General features: G+C 38.4%; 1 protein-coding gene across 1 annotated transcript in view; it reads left to right on the top strand.

Annotated features, from left to right (window-relative positions):
- Positions 1 to 7965: 7965 nt before the first annotated feature.
- The window catches only part of LOC101571289 (glycine N-acyltransferase-like protein 3), a 12541-nt gene continuing 10411 nt past the window's right edge, over positions 7966 to 10095 (top strand). Inside the window, exon 1 of the mRNA XM_012513652.2 lies at positions 7966 to 8004. The gene's annotated coding sequence lies outside the window, so the exon portion shown is untranslated. The remainder of the gene's footprint in view (positions 8005 to 10095) is intronic.

Below are 10095 nucleotides of genomic sequence, written 5' to 3'. Positions count from 1 at the left end.
GCAGTTGTACTGCAGTTATTTGCCTAAAACATAGAACAGAAATAGCCCTAGTCTGATGGTTTCTGCTGGCTAAGTGGGGCTCACCTGTTAGTTGGCACAGAGGGGCTAAGTGTCTGCCATCACTTATCCTTAGCTAAGAACTTGCATTTTCTGTCTGGCTACGGGGAACTGTAAAAATCCCCAAGAGCCTCTATCCTAACCTGGCTCCCTAATCTTATTAGTGAAGATTCTCTCAGTACCTCCAACTTTGAAGGTAGCATTAAGTTTTCATTTCTTTTGTTTTAAATATTTATTTTTTATTGTCATTAAAGTATATTCTTAAGAAAATTACTAAAAAGGAATCTAAGCACATTTATTCCTTTAAAACAAAACCAACCAAAAAACTATTTTGAGAAAAACCAGTGCACAAGAACCAGCCACCAAAGCTACACGTTCCTGAGAAACCAAAAAAGGCAGACATTTAGGATTACTAAAATGCAGGGCACTAGACACAGGAGTGTTTCAGATAGCAGCAGAACAGGCAGATTCTTGCACCCCAGATTTCAGCGGCAAGAAGAAGGGGGATTATGTACTAAGCCAGACAAAGGTGGCCCATAGCTAAGTGGGATGTATGATAGCTTTTATATATAAGCAAATTATTACTTAAATATGTCAAAAATCATTTCTTAGCAAGTTTTTGTAAAATAAAATAATTGCAGTGTATTTTTGTGTCTAACCTATACTTTTTTTGTCAGTTTATTTAGAAGTTACTGGGTCACACATGGCACATACCTGTAAATCCCAGCACTGTGTTGTAACCCAAAAATGAGACAACTGGGAGACAAGTCCAAAAAGAAAAGAGCGCTTTATTTTAGCTGGTACCCAGCGGCAACACCCGGCACAAAGTGCCTAAGTGTGTGCCGAGGCAGAGAGTCAGCAGGTATTTAAGCTCTAAAACCGCAAGGGGAGTTCCTGTGACTTGAGCGCAAGGGAATGCAGCACAGGGGTCAGTGTCCACTTTCAGGAAACAGGTCCAACCTGTTACAATTTTCAGGAGCAAATAATTACAATTTATGGTTCAGTGTTGATCACGGGACATATTGTGTGGAATGCTCTGGGGTAAGAAATAGTTCAGATGTTAACCTTTTAACACACTGTGGTTTAGAACAAAGGAATAGTTTGAACATTAACAAACTGTTCAGAGGTCTGATGGATAGCTTGAGCCACCAAGATGGAGTTTAAGTTGTCAGCTTGTACCAAACAGTCCTCATTAATAAAGTTACAGTGGAAACGTACAGAGGTGTATAATACAATGGCTATTCTGGTTACAAAATGGAGTCAGTCACATAGGTTATAACAGAAACATATGGAGTTGTATAACAAAACAGCTGTTCTAGTTACAAAAATGGAGATGGTTACATAGGTTATAACACACTGGAGGCTAAGGCAGAAAGATCACCAAGATTTCAAAGCCAGGGCCAGAGAGATAGCCTGGCAAGTGTAGGGTCCTGAGTGCAATCCCCAGTATTGCAAAACAAAACAACAAAAAGATTTCAAAGCTAGCCTGGGTACATAAGAGAGAGACCTTGTCTCAGAGAAAAAAAAAAAAAAAAGTTGCCGTAATTCTGTTAATGTTCTCCAGGCAGAGACCAATATGAACACACTGTTAGAATTTGTGTATAGGTGTCCCTCCAAAGCCCCATGTAGTCATGGGGTGGCTTCTGGAGTTGAGGATTGATTACTGTGGGTGTGGATGCTGCACCTGCCCTGGGGCAGGTAATTTGCATTACAATGTAAAATGGGAAGAAGTGCGCTGCTGCTACTCCTCCCTTTTGTGTTTCTGCTCTTTGCCGCTGCCATGAAAGGTAGTTCTCTGCCATGTGCCGCTCTGCCTTGGAGCCAGTTGAATATGGACTGAAACCTCCAGTAACTGTGAGCTAAATAAACCTTTCCTTCCTTTATTTTAGGTGTCGGGTATTAGTCACAGCAGTGAGAGAAAAGTGAGATGCACACCTATAGTTAAAAGTGGGTTTATGTTTATTGTAATAAGGAAAACAGCATATACTGAGGATCCTGAACAGCTCAGTAAAAGCATCAAAAACAGTATCCTCTTAGGAAGTAATGGTCAGAAAGACCATTAACAGGTATTAAAGGGAAAGAGACTTTGGGGAAGAAACTATGGCAGAATAAACAGATTCTTCAAAATATCTTTAAAAACTTCAGTGGAAATTTAAAGTCTTACGCTTTTAGAATGACTAATAAAGCCTGTATAGTTAAATGATTGTGTCAATTTAAGTCAGAATCACCCAACTAAATTGGATCAGCATAGTTCTAGGTGTGGCTGAAGGGATTTTTTTAAGATTTGCTGGGATTTACTAGGTGTGACTGACAGCAACCTGTGAACAGGCTTGCTACCTGAATGGCATAAAAGGAGACGCAGAAGGGTTTGCTTGTTTCTTGGAGGAGCTCCAGTCTTCACCTTGGGATACAGGGAACCTCCAGGTGACACAGGGAGAAAAACTGATCTCCCAGCCTAAAGTGTACCTGGGATGAGTTCGTGTTCACTAAAACCAAAGAATTAATTTTAGGAACAAACGGAGGTTATGAGCAGAATATATTTATTGGGGAAAGGAAAGTTGTGAGAAAGGGACCTGGGATGGGGAGACATGAGCGGGTTGGCCCCAGGAAGCTGTTTCTTCCAGGGACCTTTATAGAGGAAAACCATGCAGTGAGGTGGGTCTAAGGTGGTAGAGAAGATATAGGAACTTGCTTAGGTGGGCATGAGGTGGGACAAAACTATGGTCAACCAGTGACATGACAAGCACCACTGCTCAGATAAAATTAATATTGAGTCCAATACCAAATGGGGAAGGGAATCACATAACAAGTGGGCATGAATATGGGACAGGGTCTCTTCCTGTTAGGGGTTGGGCTAGTGACTCATTTGGGCTCTTTCAGGGTGATTGATACCTGTTTAGAATATCAATCCCTGATGCCCATCCCTAGGGAAGTAATGTAGCTGTGTTTCCTCTTTTGTCTTGGTCTTGAGGTGTGGCCCATATGGGAGTGTCTTGTCTCTTCCAAGTTGCAAAGTCACCTTGTCTTCCATCTTGTCTCCTTGAGGGCCTGACTCTCTCTGACTCCCTATAATATTTCTATCTAAGCTGCTTACAACACTTGAACAGTGTCACCTGGCTTCCAGCAGTCTCTTCAGCCTCCTGACAGACTTGCACTGTGCATGACATTGAGCTGTAGGGTTTTTACTGGATCCTTTGGCTGTTCAATGCACAGAGCGCCCCTTCACACTTTCCACACCTGATTGGGTAGCCACTGGAAATCAATCAAAACTTTCTGTAGTAAACACTGACTGGTATAGTATGCTCTGTTGGTGATTTTTAACATTAATCATGACACCACTGTTGCTGAGGGGAGGAGTTAAATATGTACTATTTCTCAACATCTGTAACATTATTCAGAGTGAATGAGAATTACAGCATTATTGCTGATAGTTGTCCATCATGCATGAACTAGTCATACTTGCACAAATCAAAAAGTATCTACATCAACTTTGAAAGATATGTGACATTTCTAACAGGTAGTAACAATCCCAAATATACACAATATTTTCTTTATAAAGACTTCATTTTTATTATATGCAGTTTATAAAAGTTAATTACAGGGCCAGCCAGATAGTTCAGCAGACTAAAGCGCAGGGATGGGATGGAGGTTGTTACCCAATCCCCAGCCTGCCTTGCTGGTCCCATCCTGGGGGCACCCTGAGGCCAAGATTGAGACTGGGCTTGGTGGTGTGCGCCTGTAATCCCAGCACTTGGGAGGCTGAAAACAGGAGGATCACTACGAGTCTGAACTACGTAGTGAAACCCTGTAGACCCTGTACTAAATACAAAAAGAGTTAATTACAGGTCCAGATAAAGTTCAACTGTCTCAATTATAGTAGCAGCTCTAATCTGTAGAATCCTTAGTCACTGTTCCCCCATACTGGTCAAGCCAATTTTGATACAGCCCTTTATTAGTGACCAGGTGTCCAGGCTAGAAATGTGAAATTCTCTCCCCACCCACCTTTTAAAATGTATTTATTTGAGACAAGGTCTTACTATGCAATTCAGACTCATAGTGATCCTCTTGTCTCATCCTCCTTTAGTGCAGGGATAACTGGTCTGTACCACCCTGCTCAGTTTTGGAGCTGGCATGGCACCACCCTGGGGTTCTGTGGCCAGCTTAGTATGCAGTACCAGGGATTGAACTCAGGTCCCTGTGCTTGCCAGGCAGGTGCTTAGACCACTGAGCTATCTCCCCAGTCTTCAGAAATTTGAAATTCTAAAAGCATGTTTTGGTGTAAAGGATATATAAAAATATAATGTATGACAAAGGTAGTATTCCATATGAAACACAGAAAAATACATATGCTTCCATAAATAGTCTTGAAAAGACTGGTTAATTTCACTATCAAGGAAAGAAAATAGTTAATATTTCTACTTTGTGCCCAAATAGATTTTATGTAGAAAGTAGAGACTAAAGGAAATTATAAACAAACTTGAGGGTTGGGAAGATAGCGAGGCGGTCCAGGCACCTGCCTGGCAAGCCCAAGGACCAGAGTTCGATTCCTAGGGCCACATGCCATGCCGGCCTAGGAACCCACCTTGCTGGCCCTGAAATAAGGTGTTACGGCAAATGCCTGTAATCCCAGTGCTGGGGATGCTGAGGCAGGAGGATCACTATGAATCTGAGCTGCTTAGGGAGACTCTAGCAAATAATTTTTAAAAACCCAGTTGACAGATCTCGGTGTACTAAAACAGCTATATTTTAAGCAAAACTATAAAAAGATTATTATATACAAGTGAATGTTTTGAAACTTTTAAATGAACAAGTCAAAAAAATAGTGGAAAATATATACATATAAAACTACAACTAAAAAAACTACTAATAAAGAGTTCTAAAATATCACGGTTTATCTGATAAAAAGTGCATAAATAGACAATGGGCATCTGAAAGCTGCTCAACCTTATAATTGCTTAAATGCAAATTAAAATGTTTTTACCTATGTGATTGGCAAAGATTTTTTTAAAAACTAAAGAGAAAATTGCTGAACATACTAGAATATGGGCACCCAGTAAATCTGCTGAAGGAACGTAATTTGGTACAACATTTTTGAGAGACTGATTGTATAGGTAGGTTGCAGACCTTGGAGTAACGCCATTTATAATTTTTTAAATCTGAAGCCTTCCATTGTCCTCTCACTTGGCCTATCTTTAACAAATAGGCTTTGTTAATGTGGGACACCTGCACTGCAACCTAAAATTAAGGGATTTACTTTCTTTTATTTGGCCTGATAGAATTTCCTAGCATTCTATGTTTACCAAAAACATGCCTTTGTTGCACCTGTCAAAATTAGTATTCCAATTGTTTGTGGATTACTACCTAAGCACCTACCTAAATCCTCTCATATTTCATTCATTGTTAAGAAATATTCAGCTCTGAGAAAAAGAAAGCAAAAGCAGCGAGAAACTCCTATTTCTCCATTGTGTTTAGCATCTCTAAAATGACCCCATTTTTTGTGTTCTATTTTATCTTAAAAATTGCTGTTATCATATATATATATATATATATATATATATATTTCTTCACTACTAAATCACCATAGACAACACTTTGTTGACTTGAATGTTTGGTCTCAATAAAGTGGCCTCTGTTTGTTACAGGCCCATAGATTTGCTGTACTAAAGATACCAAAGATTGATTAACATGTTAAACTTGGATAAAGAGAAAGCTGAAGACATTTTCCAGATTCAATGAAAGCATTGTAAAGCACAACTTTAAATGAAGTTACTCATTTTCATACTAACAGAGACAAATTTATCTTCGCCATCTGCACCCTGTTGCCACTCCTTAGCAAATCCTTAAGATTAATGCAAGCGTTCAAATGGGGCAAGAGAGCTGGGTGGCAATAATAACAGTGATACAAATGGCTGCCATTGATTGTGTGCTTGCTTTATGCCGGGCACTGCTGTAAGCCCGTCACATGCACTCATGTGTTTATACTGGCACTTAGCCTTAACCACAGCCCCATGGGGACTAACCTAATAATCATCAGCTCACATCCAGCAGCTGAAGCAGCTTAGGCACCGTTTCTTACCTGAGTTAAGATCACACAAATAAGAAGTGATGGAACAAGGAAGTGAAAAAAATAATTGACTGATTTCTTAGGAATTTTCTGCTAAGCTACAAATAGAAGAAGCTGCTGAATTTAATGAACAAATATTGTTTTGATGAACTACACATCCATGTATTTTTCTGGATATAAGGATACTGTATGTTAGGCATTTGTTCACTTGAGTTTACAGAACAGCACCCCTTTAAATTTGTCTGACATTGACAACCATTGTAGTACCCCCTCGCTTTAGGTTTCCTTTTGATTTCAGAGTTGTAAATTCATTTTTGCCTGGGAGATACATCTCAAGTTTAACTACTTTCAACCAACGCAGTTTTCCTGGGAAAGTAGGTTTTGCCTTTTGGTTATTTTTTCCTCAGGTAAAAAGCAACCATCTCAATAGTTCTGATGCTTTGTGGAAAGCAAAGAACTTTGAAAATGAGTAGAGGTTTGTTTTGTATGCACTTGAAAATAAGGTGTGACCTAAAGTTTGGGAGATGACTGGCCAGATAGCTCAGCGAATTAAAGCGCCTGCTCAATTCGCAAACACAGGGGTAGGGGGTTTGGTCCCCAGCCTGCCGGGCTGTCCCTGCATCCGGGCGCGAAGAGATGGCAGTTAAGACTGGGCGTGGTGGTGTGTGCCTGTAATCCCAGGGCTTGGCAGGCCGAACACACACAAATCGCTACGAGTCCAATCTACGTAGCGAGTCCAATCTACGTAGCGAGACCCTGTAAACCCTGAAGACCCTGTCCTAAATACATTTTAAAAAAGAACGAAAGAAAACTCCCTTTAAATTTGTAGAGATTTTAACCTTTCTGACTCCATAAATAACCTGAACCTTGATTTTTTTTCAAATTCTCCCTGAAATACTGTACTTAATCTCTAAAAGAGCTTATTACTCTTCATATTGTTATCTTGAAAGTAGTTGCTCAAACTGAATCCATAGGGCTGCAAACGGTATATGTTGCCCTTTGTAACATCTTTTTTTAAAAAATGTGTCAATATATCAGGATGAAAAACACTTATATTGACATATCACAGTTGACATCAAAAATAATTTTACCAGTCACCTTCAACCTTCAACTGCCAGTTGTATTACTTATCCTGAGTCTTCTATTAAAGAAATTCCTCCGCATTTTACAAAAGATAAAGATGGTAAACAGCACCCTCCCGTGAGCTCACATCAAAAATGAAGCACTCTCTATGCCGTGAAGAGGTCTGTAGGGCTTAGTACCCCAAGACTCAGGGGTTGTGCTGTGCTGAGACGCCCGCGTAAATACTTACATGGTGAAGCTGCAGACATTTGAGGGAAAACAACTGGTGGAAGACTAGCATAAAGGAATGAATATTCTTAAAATTACTCTCCATTCCCCAAGCATGCTTTTTAGAGCCCTGAAAGTTCAGGGCAGCAAAATCAGTTTTCTTCAGAATAGGTCAGAAATACCCATGAGATCGGTAGTTCTATAGCATTTTCTTATTGGGTCCTGTTGGCCGGAATCCCCCATCTCTTTTGTATTCCCTTGCGTGGTACCCTGCTGATTAGGTAGGTTTTATGTCGGCTACATGTCCGTCTCCAAATCAGAGTTGCTATTTATTGGCTTTTACACCGTAAGACTAAATGGTATAGAAAAGAAAAGATGAAATGAAAAAGCCCGTGCTGTATTTCTGGTGACTTTCACCTTAGGGAAATCATAAGCTCCTCCCCTTTTACGGTCAGGCCACTTTTCTCCCTCTTTCCACTGCAGGCTAATTAGGGAGGTGCCTAGAAGTATAAATTTACTATTTACACAGAAGGAGCTACTACACTGGTCAACAGCTAGACGGTCTCAGCTTCAGGCTGAGCTCACAACAACAGGTAAGTGTTGTTCATGACAATGATAATGAACTCCAAATCGTCAGTTTGTAATTTTATTAATATATATTTCTTTCATAGAAAATAGCAAAGAGATGAAATTCATCTGATATGAAAAGCATAAATCATAATTAGGTTTAGAGAAAAGGATATGTTTTTGTTTTATTGATGTATTTTTTATTTCTTTTTAATTTTTTTGCTACGAAGAACATAAATCAATTCCATTCTCTTACGGGTACAAATAGAGCAACAAAAAAAAAGAAATTCATCTCTAAACAAAAGCTGTCTGTATACAAAAAATAACTAGCATTGGATTTCAAGTGCTTAAAAAAAAAGAACTCTTCTTTCTTCAATAAAAAATGTCCACCATTGTATTATTATGCTATAAAAACAGATCTTATGTTTTGTTTATAAAAACCAAGTTTCAGGCCAGAGAGATAGCTCAGCAGCATAAGCACCTGCCTGGCAAGCATTAGGTCCTTGGTTTGACCCTCCATACCAAAAAACAGAATTAAGTTTCTCAAGAGAGACACATGCTGTCATTGCATGATTAAAATACTAATAAAATATTTTAAGTTTACTGATGAACTCTCAGATGTTCCAGAGAAATTTAATGAGTCCGATTATTTTCCTTGACGAGACTTTCAGTTTGTGAGTCTGTTGGTGATAATTTGGTTAAAGGAGTTACAAGCCTTTACCTCTGTATTCTAGAACATACACCATGTAAGGGGAACTTGTAATTGAGGATATGACATTTTGATTGATCTTGTTTCTTTCAGAGTTACTAGTTGTTCTTCTGACCTTTTGAATAATTGAAAAATATTTCTACATTCTGTTTTGTGGCATTTAATAAAGCAAATCTTTGTAATGAAAGGTATCTATGAAATTCCACTGTTTACTGTGATTCTTAAATACTATCTGTAAGTTACATCAAGTTACAGTGTTCTCTCAGATTCTGAGTTTAATTTGTCACCCTGAATACTTTGTGATTTGTAAGAACTTAAGTCTAGAAAAATAGATTGACACTTGATCAAGGAGGATTTGAAAATAAGAAAGCTTCAGAGAGTTCATTAATGAAAAAGCAAGCAAATGCTAGGAAAAAAAACATGTAAGAGTAATGATATAGTACATTATATAATGAAATTAATCAGAGTTGGTCCTATCTGTTAGCTACTAGAAAATTTCCAAGTATAGGTTCTCACTTCCTGCAAATACAGCCTGTTCTCATGATTTATGTAGCCACAGTATAATGAAAAAGCGAGAAAATGTTAGGGAAAAAAACATAAGATATGATAATAGTAAAAATAATAAAGTTTGTTTTGAAGGTGCTAAATGGGACATTTGCTTACAGCATGAGTGCTGAAACAAGAAAGCGAGTGTGACACACCCTGCTAAGCCTTAGCTGGAATTGTACTTGTGGACGAAGTATTGTACTATTTGGTGCTTTCTGTAAACAACTGCCAGACTGCAGTGTTGTATTGATTTGTGGGTCACAAGTTAATTTTAATAATGAAATTTTGAAATATGGTATCTATGAGTAAGGAAGATCAAAGAGTATTCCATACACTTTGGAGGCTCACTTCACTCTTAATTCTCTATTCTTTCTCTTTTTCCTTTTGTCTAAATTTTTAATTTAAACTGAAATTTTCTTTATATTTCATCTATTTTAAAATGGTTTTATATCTTTTTAAAGAGCAAACCAGATAATATGTCAGCAAATAATTGAAAAATGCTTGTCACTTCTACCATGCATGAACTCTTGCTAAATATTAGGGAGCGTAACATTTCCAAACATTGAAACTTCTTAGGAAATTCGTGATCAACTGCCCTTTGAAATCATTTCATTCTCCATCAACAGATACTGTTAATGTCTTTATATAAATATCTATTCAAAGATTAGAATTTTGAGAAATGACATGTACATAAAAACTCAAGCAGATACAAGGATAAAAGGATGGTGGCTACATTTCTTTCTTTCTCATCCTAAAAGTTGGAACCTGACTGATTTCCAAATCTGTAATAGTAGCCCAGCCACTTAGTATCTGAATACAAGTCTTTGGATTTTCTGGTGCTGCCCTGGCTGTTGCTATCTTA

This window comes from Octodon degus, unplaced genomic scaffold (genome assembly GCF_000260255.1).
Source record: "Octodon degus isolate 3935 unplaced genomic scaffold, OctDeg1.0 scaffold00015, whole genome shotgun sequence".
Classification (NCBI taxonomy): domain Eukaryota; kingdom Metazoa; phylum Chordata; class Mammalia; order Rodentia; family Octodontidae; genus Octodon; species Octodon degus.
The sequence above is the reverse complement of the archived record's forward strand: the minus strand, read 5'-3'. Positions and strand labels throughout refer to the sequence as shown.